Source organism: Megalobrama amblycephala, linkage group LG15 (genome assembly GCF_018812025.1).
Source record: "Megalobrama amblycephala isolate DHTTF-2021 linkage group LG15, ASM1881202v1, whole genome shotgun sequence".
Lineage (NCBI taxonomy): Eukaryota > Metazoa > Chordata > Actinopteri > Cypriniformes > Xenocyprididae > Megalobrama > Megalobrama amblycephala.
In genome coordinates, this window is record NC_063058.1 from 342,883 (window position 1) to 353,913 (window position 11,031).

The window sequence follows — 11,031 nt, forward strand, 5'->3', positions numbered from 1 at the left end:
AAAAAATTATATAATATATAATGTACTGACGGTAACAAGGTTGTGCTGTTGAGACTCGCACAGCCTCTCGAGGAAAAATCGCAACAAATGTGCCCAGCTCACTCAAAGAAACTCAGTTTTAGGGTTAGTTCACCCCCAAATTAAAATTCTGTCATTAATTACTCACCCTCATGTCGTTCCACACCCGTAAGACCTTCGTTTATCTTCGGAACACAAGTTAAGATATTTTTGATAAAATCCAATGGCTCATGAGGCCTGCACTGAGAGCAAGTTAACTTAGACTTTCAAATGCCCAGAAAGGTAACTGTTCCTAAAAACATTTTTAAAACAGTTCATGTGACTACAATTGTTCAACCTTAATGTTATGAAGTGACAAGAATACTTTTTGTGCACCAAAAAGACTAAATAACAAGCATGTATCATACGATCCCAAACTGCCAAAGTCACATGATTTCAGTAAACAAGGCTTCATTGCATCATAAGTGTTTCAAGATTTCAATGGTACAAGTGACTTTGGCAGTTTGATACCCGCTCTGTCTGAACGACTGATTCGAAACAAAAGATGCATAAAGCTTCAAAGCTTCATGAAGCAGTGTTTAGTTCAGTGACGAGTGCTAGATATTGTTGTATAAAGTCGTTATATTGTTTTTTTGGCACACAAGTATTCTCTTCGCTTCATAACATTAAGGTTGAACAATTGTAGTCACATGAACTGTTTTAAATATGTTTTTAGTAACAGTTACCTTTCTGGCTCCTCATGAGCCATTGGAGTTTATCAAAAATATCTTGTGTTCTGAAGACGAACGAAGGTCTTACGTGTGTGCAACGACATGAGGAGACATTTTTGGGTGAACTAACATGACCAAGAGTGCTGAATTCCATCACAATTGAAAATGTGACACTGATTTCATTTCATTGTTTGAATTAATGACTCAATGACTCACTCATTAAGAGTTACCTGCCGCCACCTACTGGCAGTTTAGTTTAATGTTTAAAAGTATCATTCTTTCTGACATTTTTTATTATCTAATCTCACAACATTTTTAAATGCAGTTGTAATTTTTCAGTGTAAATTATTTACTTTGACTAGTAATAGTGTCTTATTACAATTATTTAATTTATTGATCAGATTTAAGAATTTAAAATGAAAGATGAAGCATTTATTTAATAATGAGGAAAATGCCCTTTATAAAGGTAAAAATATCATAAATATGCAGATTTATACATGTCACAGCCGGCCTTAACACTGATGCTGCAGAATAAATTGTATTTACAACAAAGTTTGTGAATGACTGATTTACTCGTCACAGGAAAAGGCTTAATGTCGAGCCCTGAACTGTTTTAATATATTTTACAAAGAAAAATTTTCCTGTGATGTTAAAACTTAATATTCAGCAGCCTGCATCTAGTTGTCAGTGTCACATGATCATTCAGAAATCATTCATTTGTGGATGGAGATGAGTGATCAATCCCCCTCGGGTACCAGTAGATCTTTGCCTGATCTCCAGTCTTCTGGTTCTTCTGCTCCTTCCACCATCCCAGTCTCTTGCATTATGGAGCCATGATTTAACAGGAGTTTCCACTTCGGAAGCTGTGGCCGGGCCGCTTTTTGTGCGCTTTTTTATCTAAAGTGAGAAAAAAATAACAATTGAAACATTAATTTAAAAAACAAAAAACAAAACACGAGTTTTGTATACATTACATTTGTGTTTTCCCAAGGGTTAGGACATTTCCAACCCAGGGAACAATCTTATGAGAACATCTAAATGCACTTTGACTGGAGAATCCTGAGAATAATTTGAGTTCCTGAAAAATAGTTCCAGGTGTTGTTTATTAATATTAAAAACAATTTTAGACTGTTGTTGAGAGAGAAAGATACAGAGAGTGAACCAATTGAGGGCATGATGAACTGAGAGCATGAGAACAATTTACTAAAATTGTCAACACGATGTAAAGAAAAAAAATTGTTTGCTACTCACCCTCGTGTCATTCCAAACCTGCATGATTTCTTCTGTGGAAGATGATATTTTGAAAACTGACCATGTTTTTGTCAATACAATAAAAAGTCAATGGGATCCAATGCAGTTTACATTGTATGGACAAAACAGATGAAACATTCTTCAAAATATCTTCTTTTGAATTCCCCAGAAGGGTAACACTTTAGAATAATGGTCATTAGTTAACATTAGTTAATGTATTAACTAACATGAACTAACCATGAGCAGTTCATTTGTTACTGTATTTGTTCATTTTTGTTAACGTTAGTTAATAAAAATACAGCTGTTCATGGTTTGTTCATGTTAGTTCACGGTGCATTAACTAATGTTAACAAGATTTTAATAATGTATTAGTAAATGTTGAAATTAACATTAACAAAGATTAATAAATGCTTTATAAGTGCAGTTCATTATTAGGTCATGTTAACTAATGTAGTTAACTAATGTTAACTAATGACCATTATTCTAAAGTGTTACCAAAAGTAAGTAATACAAGTTTGGAACAACATGAAGAACTATACCTTTTAATGTAAGAAATCATTGATGACTTTAACTTTCAGCATGAATATGTAATTTTTATTAAAATAAATGCAAATACTGAGAATGTGTCTGACAGTCAAAAATGTACTTACACAGCAAAAGATGAAGTGACCTGTGCCTGAGCGCCTCTCCTTGGGTTTATTTAGCTGTGGTTAACAAAATCACAAAGCAGAAAAAGAGAGAAAGAACTATTGAATAAATCTATACAAATTAAAATGTACTGTATTCATTTTTCATCAGTGATTATTGACTAATCAGCATGTCAGGAGTTCTCAGCTCTGGTCCTCGAAGTGCACTGTCTTGCACAGTTTATGTCCACACCTGATCGATCTCACCACATGTGACTTTCTAGTCAGTAAACCAAAATAGCTCGATTGGCTTGTTCAGGTGTGTTGGACCAGGGTTGGTGCTAAAGTCTGCAGGATAGTGGTCCTCGAGGCCCAGAGCTGAGATCACCTGCGATATGTTCTGAACATGACAATTCAGAGATCCAGAATGACTGCTAGATCGATCACTTACGACAGTGGTGTCCAGTCCTGGTCATGGAGGACCAACGTCCTGCAGAGTGTAGCTCAAACCGTCCTGTAGTTCCTGGTCATCCTGAAGACCTGTAGTCAGGAATCAGGACTAGATGGCAAAGAATACTGAAAAGAGAGAGGACAAACAACATTTCAATGTACATATTCATGAATAAAAGATTTAAACTGGCTTCATACCAATGACATCTGAGAATGTGACACATGGCACCACTGTACTGTCAGATACAGTGATACCCAAAAGATTAACAGATAACAAGCAAAATGTTCATGAAAGTACAGTTATTTGGTGCAATCAACAATACAAAAACTGAGAATGTGTCAGACAGTGAGTCGAATACTTACAGAGCAGAACCAATGATCTCTTTACACACAATGAAAAGGAGAAAAAGAAACAAGAATTAATATTTCAGTTAAATATTGCTCTGTATGGATGAACGTGCTGATGAAATAGGCCTATACATTCAAGAGAAATTATACATCAATATTTAATGTGAATATAACTGAATTAAAAATTTTAGGCCATGAAATTATATCTTTTCATAATTAATTAATTACAGATGGTTGATTTCATTTGAAATACACAGGCCAATGACTTATCTCTCCCTGCGTCTCAATCAGCTCATCAGCTCCCTAGCTCATGAATCAGTATTTCATTAAAGTGAATGAGGCCGACTCCCTGATCAGTGCCCTAACTACTGAACTAGGGAGCTGATTGAGACACGCTCTCTCTCTCTCTCTCTCTCCCCCTCTCTCTCCCCGTGCACGTGCCAACTTGCGCGTGAGGCAAAGCGTTCAATTTGTTATTTTTAGGTCACATTAACATGATAGCAATATAAAAATACAAAGCACATGTATATAAATAAATATGGTTTGCTGTCTGAACTGTCAGCGCACAGGGTTTATCGATGTATGAACGGTTATAAAATCATATATAACGAGTTTTAATGTAGGCCTCGTTTACGTCGCTATTTTAACTATAAAACGGACATGACTGACTCATTTATGCCTAGCTCGGTTGTAGTTCACTAACATAGCAACAGGAGAACAATAATAAATCAAATTAACACCAAAATGAATGTAAAACAATTCAAGGCATTGAATTTATGCAGTTTTAAAGTACATATATAAAGTATAGATTACCAGAAAATGGGCTAGTCGACCGTTATAACCGTTAGTCATTTAAACGGCAGCATATGTTACAATCAGATTAAAACACTAAAACTTGTGGTTCCAACGCCGTAAAGTCTATGGGTTTTTTGAATGGGTTTTTGCTAAATCGCCTGAAATAAGGTCTGTGGTTAACAAAGCCTCTAAATATTTTCACGTTTTGATCTATGACATAAAACACACCAGTTATAACCCACTTGTGATTTTTTGAACTTTTACTGTGTCTTAAAATCGGCGGTTGCTAACAAGTTGCTAAAAGGGACTACTTCCTTTGGCGGGGACTTTAGACGTCATCATTAAAAACGGGACATTTGGACAGCATTTCTCATGAAAAAGTGGAAAAGTATTCATAACAGCACAGATCATAATCAGCGAGCATGTTTTTAAATAAAGTTGTTTTTTAAATGCAGTTTGAGGAAGTTTGGTGGTGACTTTGATCCGCGACCATGGTGTGCTGTAGTCCGTTTATAGCCTACTGTTAGCTTTTTATATCTGACGACTTTATTTAGGCTTCAAAATGGATAAATGTTGTGTTAACTTGTAAAGATTATCTTGATAGACAAAACGTGTAAGTGTCATAACCCTTTGTTAAACACAGAGCTTATTTTTCTGCGATTTTCCAAAAGTCTATGGGAAAAATGCATAGGCTTTCAACCGAGGGAACCCGTGCGCCGCTAACTTCCGGGTTGGCCTACAAAAACGCGTCATCCCTGGGGCACTCTATTACTAATAAAAATATATTTTTTCCTTTTTTGCCATTTCAGAAATATATAAAAATATCAAATTCATCAGTGATGTATTATATATATATATATATATATATATATATATATATATATACATACAAAACAAATACATCATTGATCAACCATTTACATTGTTTTATTGTGACAAATAAGTTAATTTTATTTAATAAATACAGTACAACTTTCTATTAAGTCTATGCCTATAATGAATTTTAGCTCCATTTATACTTATTTATGTTAAGTATTCTATAAATATATTTTAAAAACTCATTAAGACATATACTGCATTAAAAGAACAGTTATAGTTAAATTTATATATTTATTTCTGTCCAATAAGTGAATATATTGTTATTAATACCTGTGTTGTGTTTTTATAAATACTTATTGTGAGTGATAATAGTTACTAACCTCTATAAATGCATTGTTGATGGCTTTAAGTAAAGTCAAAACATAGGATGCAATTTTCCTAAAGAAAATGTTAAGTAATCATGAGGATGTGCACATTATACATTTTAAGTTGTTTTGCAAATGTACCTGAACAATAATTCCAATATATAAAAAAGAAAGAAATCATTATAAACAGTTCTTTTTAATATTGCATACTACTGGGGGCCCGTGTGGGTTTTCTGTGGGCAAGCCCACTGTGGGTTTGCCCACAGAAAGCCCACATGGGGCCCCAAAGGGTTTGCCCTTGCCCACACTGTCCCACAGAAAACCCACACTTACCCGCAGTGAGCCCACACTGGCATGTTTGCTGGGTTGAGTACCAGGTCTGGATAAGTATTGGGAAATAGAACTAAAAAGTAAACAAATAAATTTAATTTAAAAAAAAAAAAAAATCATTCAAGCAGCGTGTTCATGGTAAATTTAGTGCTTGTTGAACACCATTGAATAAATCCAAGTTGCACATTTTTATTATGCAAAGCTCTGTAATATGTAACGATGTAGCGGTTCGTACAGTTATTACTCAATTTATGGATTAAATATGAATATAATAATTCATAAGGTTTTATGAATAAATTATGATTCATATATCGACCCAACGGGGAATTAAACATATATTGTGAATCAATTACAACAAATTATAATCAATTACATATATGATTAATTCTGGTTTAATAATTATTTAGAGAAACTGTTGGCCAAGAGAATATTCCTATTATAGCATCAAAGCATAAAGCGATCGAAAAAACGTTAAAGTGACTTGGTCTTCAGTTGAAAGAACAAACAGAACAATCAAGCGTGAATAACATTTTAATATATGCAAACTACGAATACAGAGGTTATACGTCTAAATATATATACAGGAATATACACACCTATGTACAAGAGTGGAAGTAGAGAAGGAAAGAGAGGAGGCAAGTAGCAAACTCACAAACAGTCCTAAGCCAGCATGGAAATCAGTTTCATCATCTAAGATTGAGAAACGGCAGTATACTTGCATTGGTTGTGTGTGTCGAATTTCAGGTTAACGCTGGTGCAGTTCGTTGGCTTCCTCCGTTCCGTGGGAAGGTTTAAACTGAAGACTTGAGAGTGAGTTTCGCTGGAAGATGGCGGTCCCGAAGCTGAGCGCGATGGCAGCGCGTGGTCACTGGAGATCCGGGAAAGACGTGGACGAGGTGCTCGTGAGACAATCGGGAGAGCACACACCGGAGAATCTTGGTGTTCCTTTTTATGACAGATAGGCCGACACACCTCCTTGAGGTGGAATGGCCAATGACATTGATGCAAAGTTGGCGGGCAAGCTCTTTCTTTGTTTGGTCTCCTAGCTGAATTTGCATACTTAATGACTATCAGATCGGATTTCGAGCTGGAGTACGTTCTTCACAGTATCATTAAACACATCGAAAAATGCATTTGTCAGCTGTGTGACATATCTCAGTGAATAGCTTGTGTCTGGAGCTTTACGGAGAGATCAAACTCGATACATCAGAAATGCATACAAAAGAAGTTATGGTTTACAGACAGAATTCTATCATTAAAATGCACACTAGCACAAATACACTAATTTAAACACTAGGAAACATGCATACGCTTCAAAATACAGGATGGGTATATGTTGGCATAATTGTATCTTACATACACAGTCAAAAATGTATGTTTGTGTGTTTCTGTATGTGTCTGTGTGTGTGTTTTTGTGTGTGCCTGTGTGTGTGGGTGTTGGAATGTGGATCTGGTCAGTCTCTGGGGGGGGGGGGGGGGGGGCTCCTTTTGAAGTCACCAAAGTGAGGAAGTTGGAGTTTTCTGTTTACCCTCACAGGTCCACAAACCTGCCGAAAGTCACAGTCGTCCGGAGCCGAGTTAGTGATAAACAAACAAAGTTCATCAGGTTAAAAGCGTTCTGAAAACTCCAAAGTTTATTGACTCTGAACGGACCCATCCAGACGTTACAGTCCCCCTTTCGGCCAACGAAGTTCCTGTGCGGACTTCGTTGGACGTTAAGCAAGTTTGATGGCACATGGATCCGGATGGTCACGCAGCAGGTGGTTCCTACTGGTCCTTGAGGAAGGGCGGATGGGCACTTGTCTGTGGACTCTTGCATCCCTTTGGTCCCTTTGGATAGGATGAAGGCCAGGCCCAGGGCGAGTGCGTACTTGTTTGCCATGGGGAGGCAACGGACTGTGTTGGCAGCAGTCCAAGCTCGGGCTCTAGGTGAGCTGGTCAGGACAGGCATTCGTTAGAGTGCTTGGAGGGCTGCATCGATGGGAGTACTGTCACTTAGCTGGGACCCCCCTTTGTCAATCCTCAGTTCCAGTCCTGGATCTAAGGTGTGCTGGTGATTCCTGGAGGAGGATGGGATTTCCAGTTCTGACTGGTCCTCTTTGCTTGAGAGACAGTACACTGCCAGATGGCTGCGGTGAAGGATGGAACCCAGGGGTACCTGGATCCACTTACTTGGATTGGGCAGGCTGACACGAGTGGTGGTGTTGCGCTGATGGTAGGTTAGGGTGGCAGCATGAGTGGGGGTGTGGACAAGCAGTCGATCACCCACAATCTCGGCTTGTGTTCCGATGACTGGGGTGTGAGGCTTGGCCTCGGCAGGGCAGCGTGTGTCGCTGGTCATGGGCTGCGGCCGACCCATTCCTTCAGTGTGGCTTCTGAGGAAGAGCTGGTTTGGGCAGCAGTACTGAAAGTCTTTGGTGAAACTACACCTGCGAAAGTGGGGAGCCGGGCACAGCCGTGGGTTGCTGTTGTGGTAGGCTACCGCAACTGAGGTGTGTTTCTTGGCATGGGTGTTACGTTGCCGCCACCTGACATTGACCATGTCTTTGGGTCTGCCAGTAGCGAAGTCCAGCACAGTTTGTGTAGGAAACTGAGGAATCCTATTCATAGCCACTCCGTCCATAGAGAAGCTAACTTCTCGCAGCAGGTCTGTCATCAGAGCTATGACCAGCTGATTTTGGGCAAAATCATTTTGGAAGACTGTAAACAGTTGCTTCATTGAGTTCGCCGTTTGGATCAGCAGGAAACTGTGAGTATAGAGAACCACCACAATACCTTTCCGGGATTTGCAGGTGGTTTGCAGGGTTTGGCTCTGTGTTGCGAGTTGTTTTCTCAGTTGTAGGCGGAGCTTGTTGCGATGCTGATGAGGGGAGCAGGCTGTGATGATACTCAAGTCTCCTGGTTGGTACAGGTGCAACGGCAGTGGCACCTGCCGTGCCATCAGTATGTAACAGGGGTTAAATAAGGCCTAGGTTCGGCTCTGGGAGGATTTAAATGAGAAGTTTGGGCCAAATTCAAATTCAAGCAATTAACAGCCGGCAATTTTATTACAAAAAAAAAAAACCTCAAAAAAACTTTGAGTGAACAATTCTTCACAATGTACATGAAATCACAATTGTCCAGTTTCCACTCAACAAGAATGTGAAGTCAAGGAAACAATAAAATAAAACAAAAACAAAGTCTCAATAGTCCTTCTGGATCCCTTGTATGTATGTGCGTGTGTGTAAAATACTCAAATGTCCATTGTGTATAAAGGTCTTTTTGTGTTTTTCTACCCGGGTAGTGTATACGTGCTTAGCTCTCAGTTCGGATCCGTGTTGAATCACGATGATTCTTTTGAATCGTAGATCAGGGTCTGGCTCGCCGTTCAAAGGTAAATCACTCAATCAGAATCAGCATGCAAAAAAACCCAATCAGAGTTCTCGTAAAAGAAAAACCAGTAATCAAAAGCATTGACCGTTTTTTTTCCACAGTAACAGGATGAATTAGTAACCTCGTGCGTGCATGTTCAGCTAGCTTCTTTGTCTGAATTTAATATAAATCGACTCTCAACATGCTGCGGAGTTAACCGCCCTCTAGTGGTTAATCACAGTACTGCACCAAAGATACCGGTTTCCTTTTGTAGTATACAAATCAAAAGTAGTTAAAAATAGATTTACTGTAGAACAAAAAAAAAATAAATAAAATAAAATAAAGAAAATATGAATGTACAATTCAAAGGGGTTACATCTCCTCCCCTCCTGAACCTGCAAGCGTATCTGCATGCAGTGTACCTATAAAATCACTGATCTATCAGGGGTCAGTACCCTAACCTCAGGGAGATCATCTGACTGAAGGGCTTGTGTAAAGGCTTTGTTTAAACCACTTAACAGGGACTGCATAACTAACACTAAGGGATTTCCTAATGATGTGTAAGTTAGCCTATCAGATGGCTCCCTGATTCTGGTAGAGCGTCTGGACTCTGGCTCAGGTATTTCCTGCACAGGGGTATTTCCATTTCTTTCAACATTTTCCTCAATCAGTATTTCACTGTCATCGTCCTCTTTCCTCATTCCATCTCTTTTTCCTTCAACAGGTTCCATCCTATTCGTGATTGAATCCTCAGTACACTCATCATCGTTGACATCAACGGCCTCGGAATCCAGTTCCTTGACAGGTGAGTTCCCCACATTCTCTCCCAGGATGTCCTCAGGTAAGTTTGTTTCTCCCTTTTCAGATAAAGCTACTTCTTCTTCTGCATTTCTCTTATCCAATTGCACATGCTCAAATTCAACGTCAAGACTTTCCACAGCTCCAGAAGGTTCAAATGGTTGTGCATTTGGACTCAGTGTTGTCCCACAGGAACTTCCTTCCACCTCTTTTATGTAGGGCACGTCCTTGACAATCGTTATGGTAGGATATGTCTTATCCTGCATTATTTGGGGGAAGTAGAAATCTGATTCTCCATCAGTATCGTATGCTTGTTCATCATCATCTTCCTCTGGAACTATCAACAGTTCCCTAGAGCTAGCCGTTTTTTCCTTTCTCTCTATCTTGTTGCCTTCATCACTGGAATAGGTGGGGGTTAAGAAACCACAGGGCAAGAGTAAATCTCGATGGAGGGTTCTTTCAGGTCCGTCAGTGGTAAGGGACTTTATGACATAAACTGGAGAATCAGCTATTTGCTTGACTACTTGGTAGATGGTCTTGCTCCATCGGTCAGCTATCTTGTGCTTGCCTCTTATGCCAACATTCTTGACGAGAACACGGTCTCCAGCTTGTAAAGTGGATTCTCTCACCTTCAGGTCATATCGTTGCTTGTTGCGAAGAGCTGTCTTCTTACTGTATTCAATAGCAATTTTGTAGCTTTCTTGCAGGCTCTCTTGAAGCTTTTTGACATAATCGGCATGACTAACTCTCTTTTTCCCTTCAGGCTTGATACCAAAGGCTACATCTATGGGAAGGCTTGGCTGTCTCCCGAACATTAGCTGATAAGGAGAAAACCCGGTGGTGTCATTTTTCGTACAGTTATAGGCATGTACCAGAGGCTGCACAAAATCACGCCATTTGATCTTGTCTTCTTCTTGAAGAGTTCCGAGCATTTGGAGAAGAGTTCGGTTAAACCGCTCCACGGGATTTCCACGTGGATGGTAAGGGGAAGTCCTAGTCTTCTTTATACCCAGTAAAAGACAAAGGTCTTTGATCACAGCAGATTCGAAATCTCGACCCTGATCACTGTGCAGGCGTTCTGGTATGCCATAATGAATGAAGAAGTTACTCCAAAGTGCTTTAGCAACTGTCCTTGCTTTTTGATCAGCTGTTGGAATGGCTACAGCATAC

At 39.1% G+C, this 11,031-nt stretch overlaps 1 long non-coding RNA gene across 2 annotated transcripts; it reads right to left on the reverse strand.

Moving 5' to 3' along the window:
• Positions 1-1,141: 1,141 nt before the first annotated feature.
• Positions 1,142-3,969, reverse strand: LOC125247174. 2 transcript variants are annotated; one of them, XR_007180032.1, is made up of 4 exons: positions 3,419-3,965; positions 3,057-3,181; positions 2,630-2,683; positions 1,142-1,625 (listed from the first exon to the last, which is right to left on the reverse strand). It is a non-coding gene; the product is annotated as an uncharacterized LOC125247174 (long non-coding RNA). The 2 variants fall into 2 exon arrangements; XR_007180031.1 differs by lacking the exons at positions 1,142-1,625; positions 2,630-2,683 and having other exon boundaries at positions 3,419-3,969.
• Positions 3,970-11,031: the final 7,062 nt, after the last annotated feature.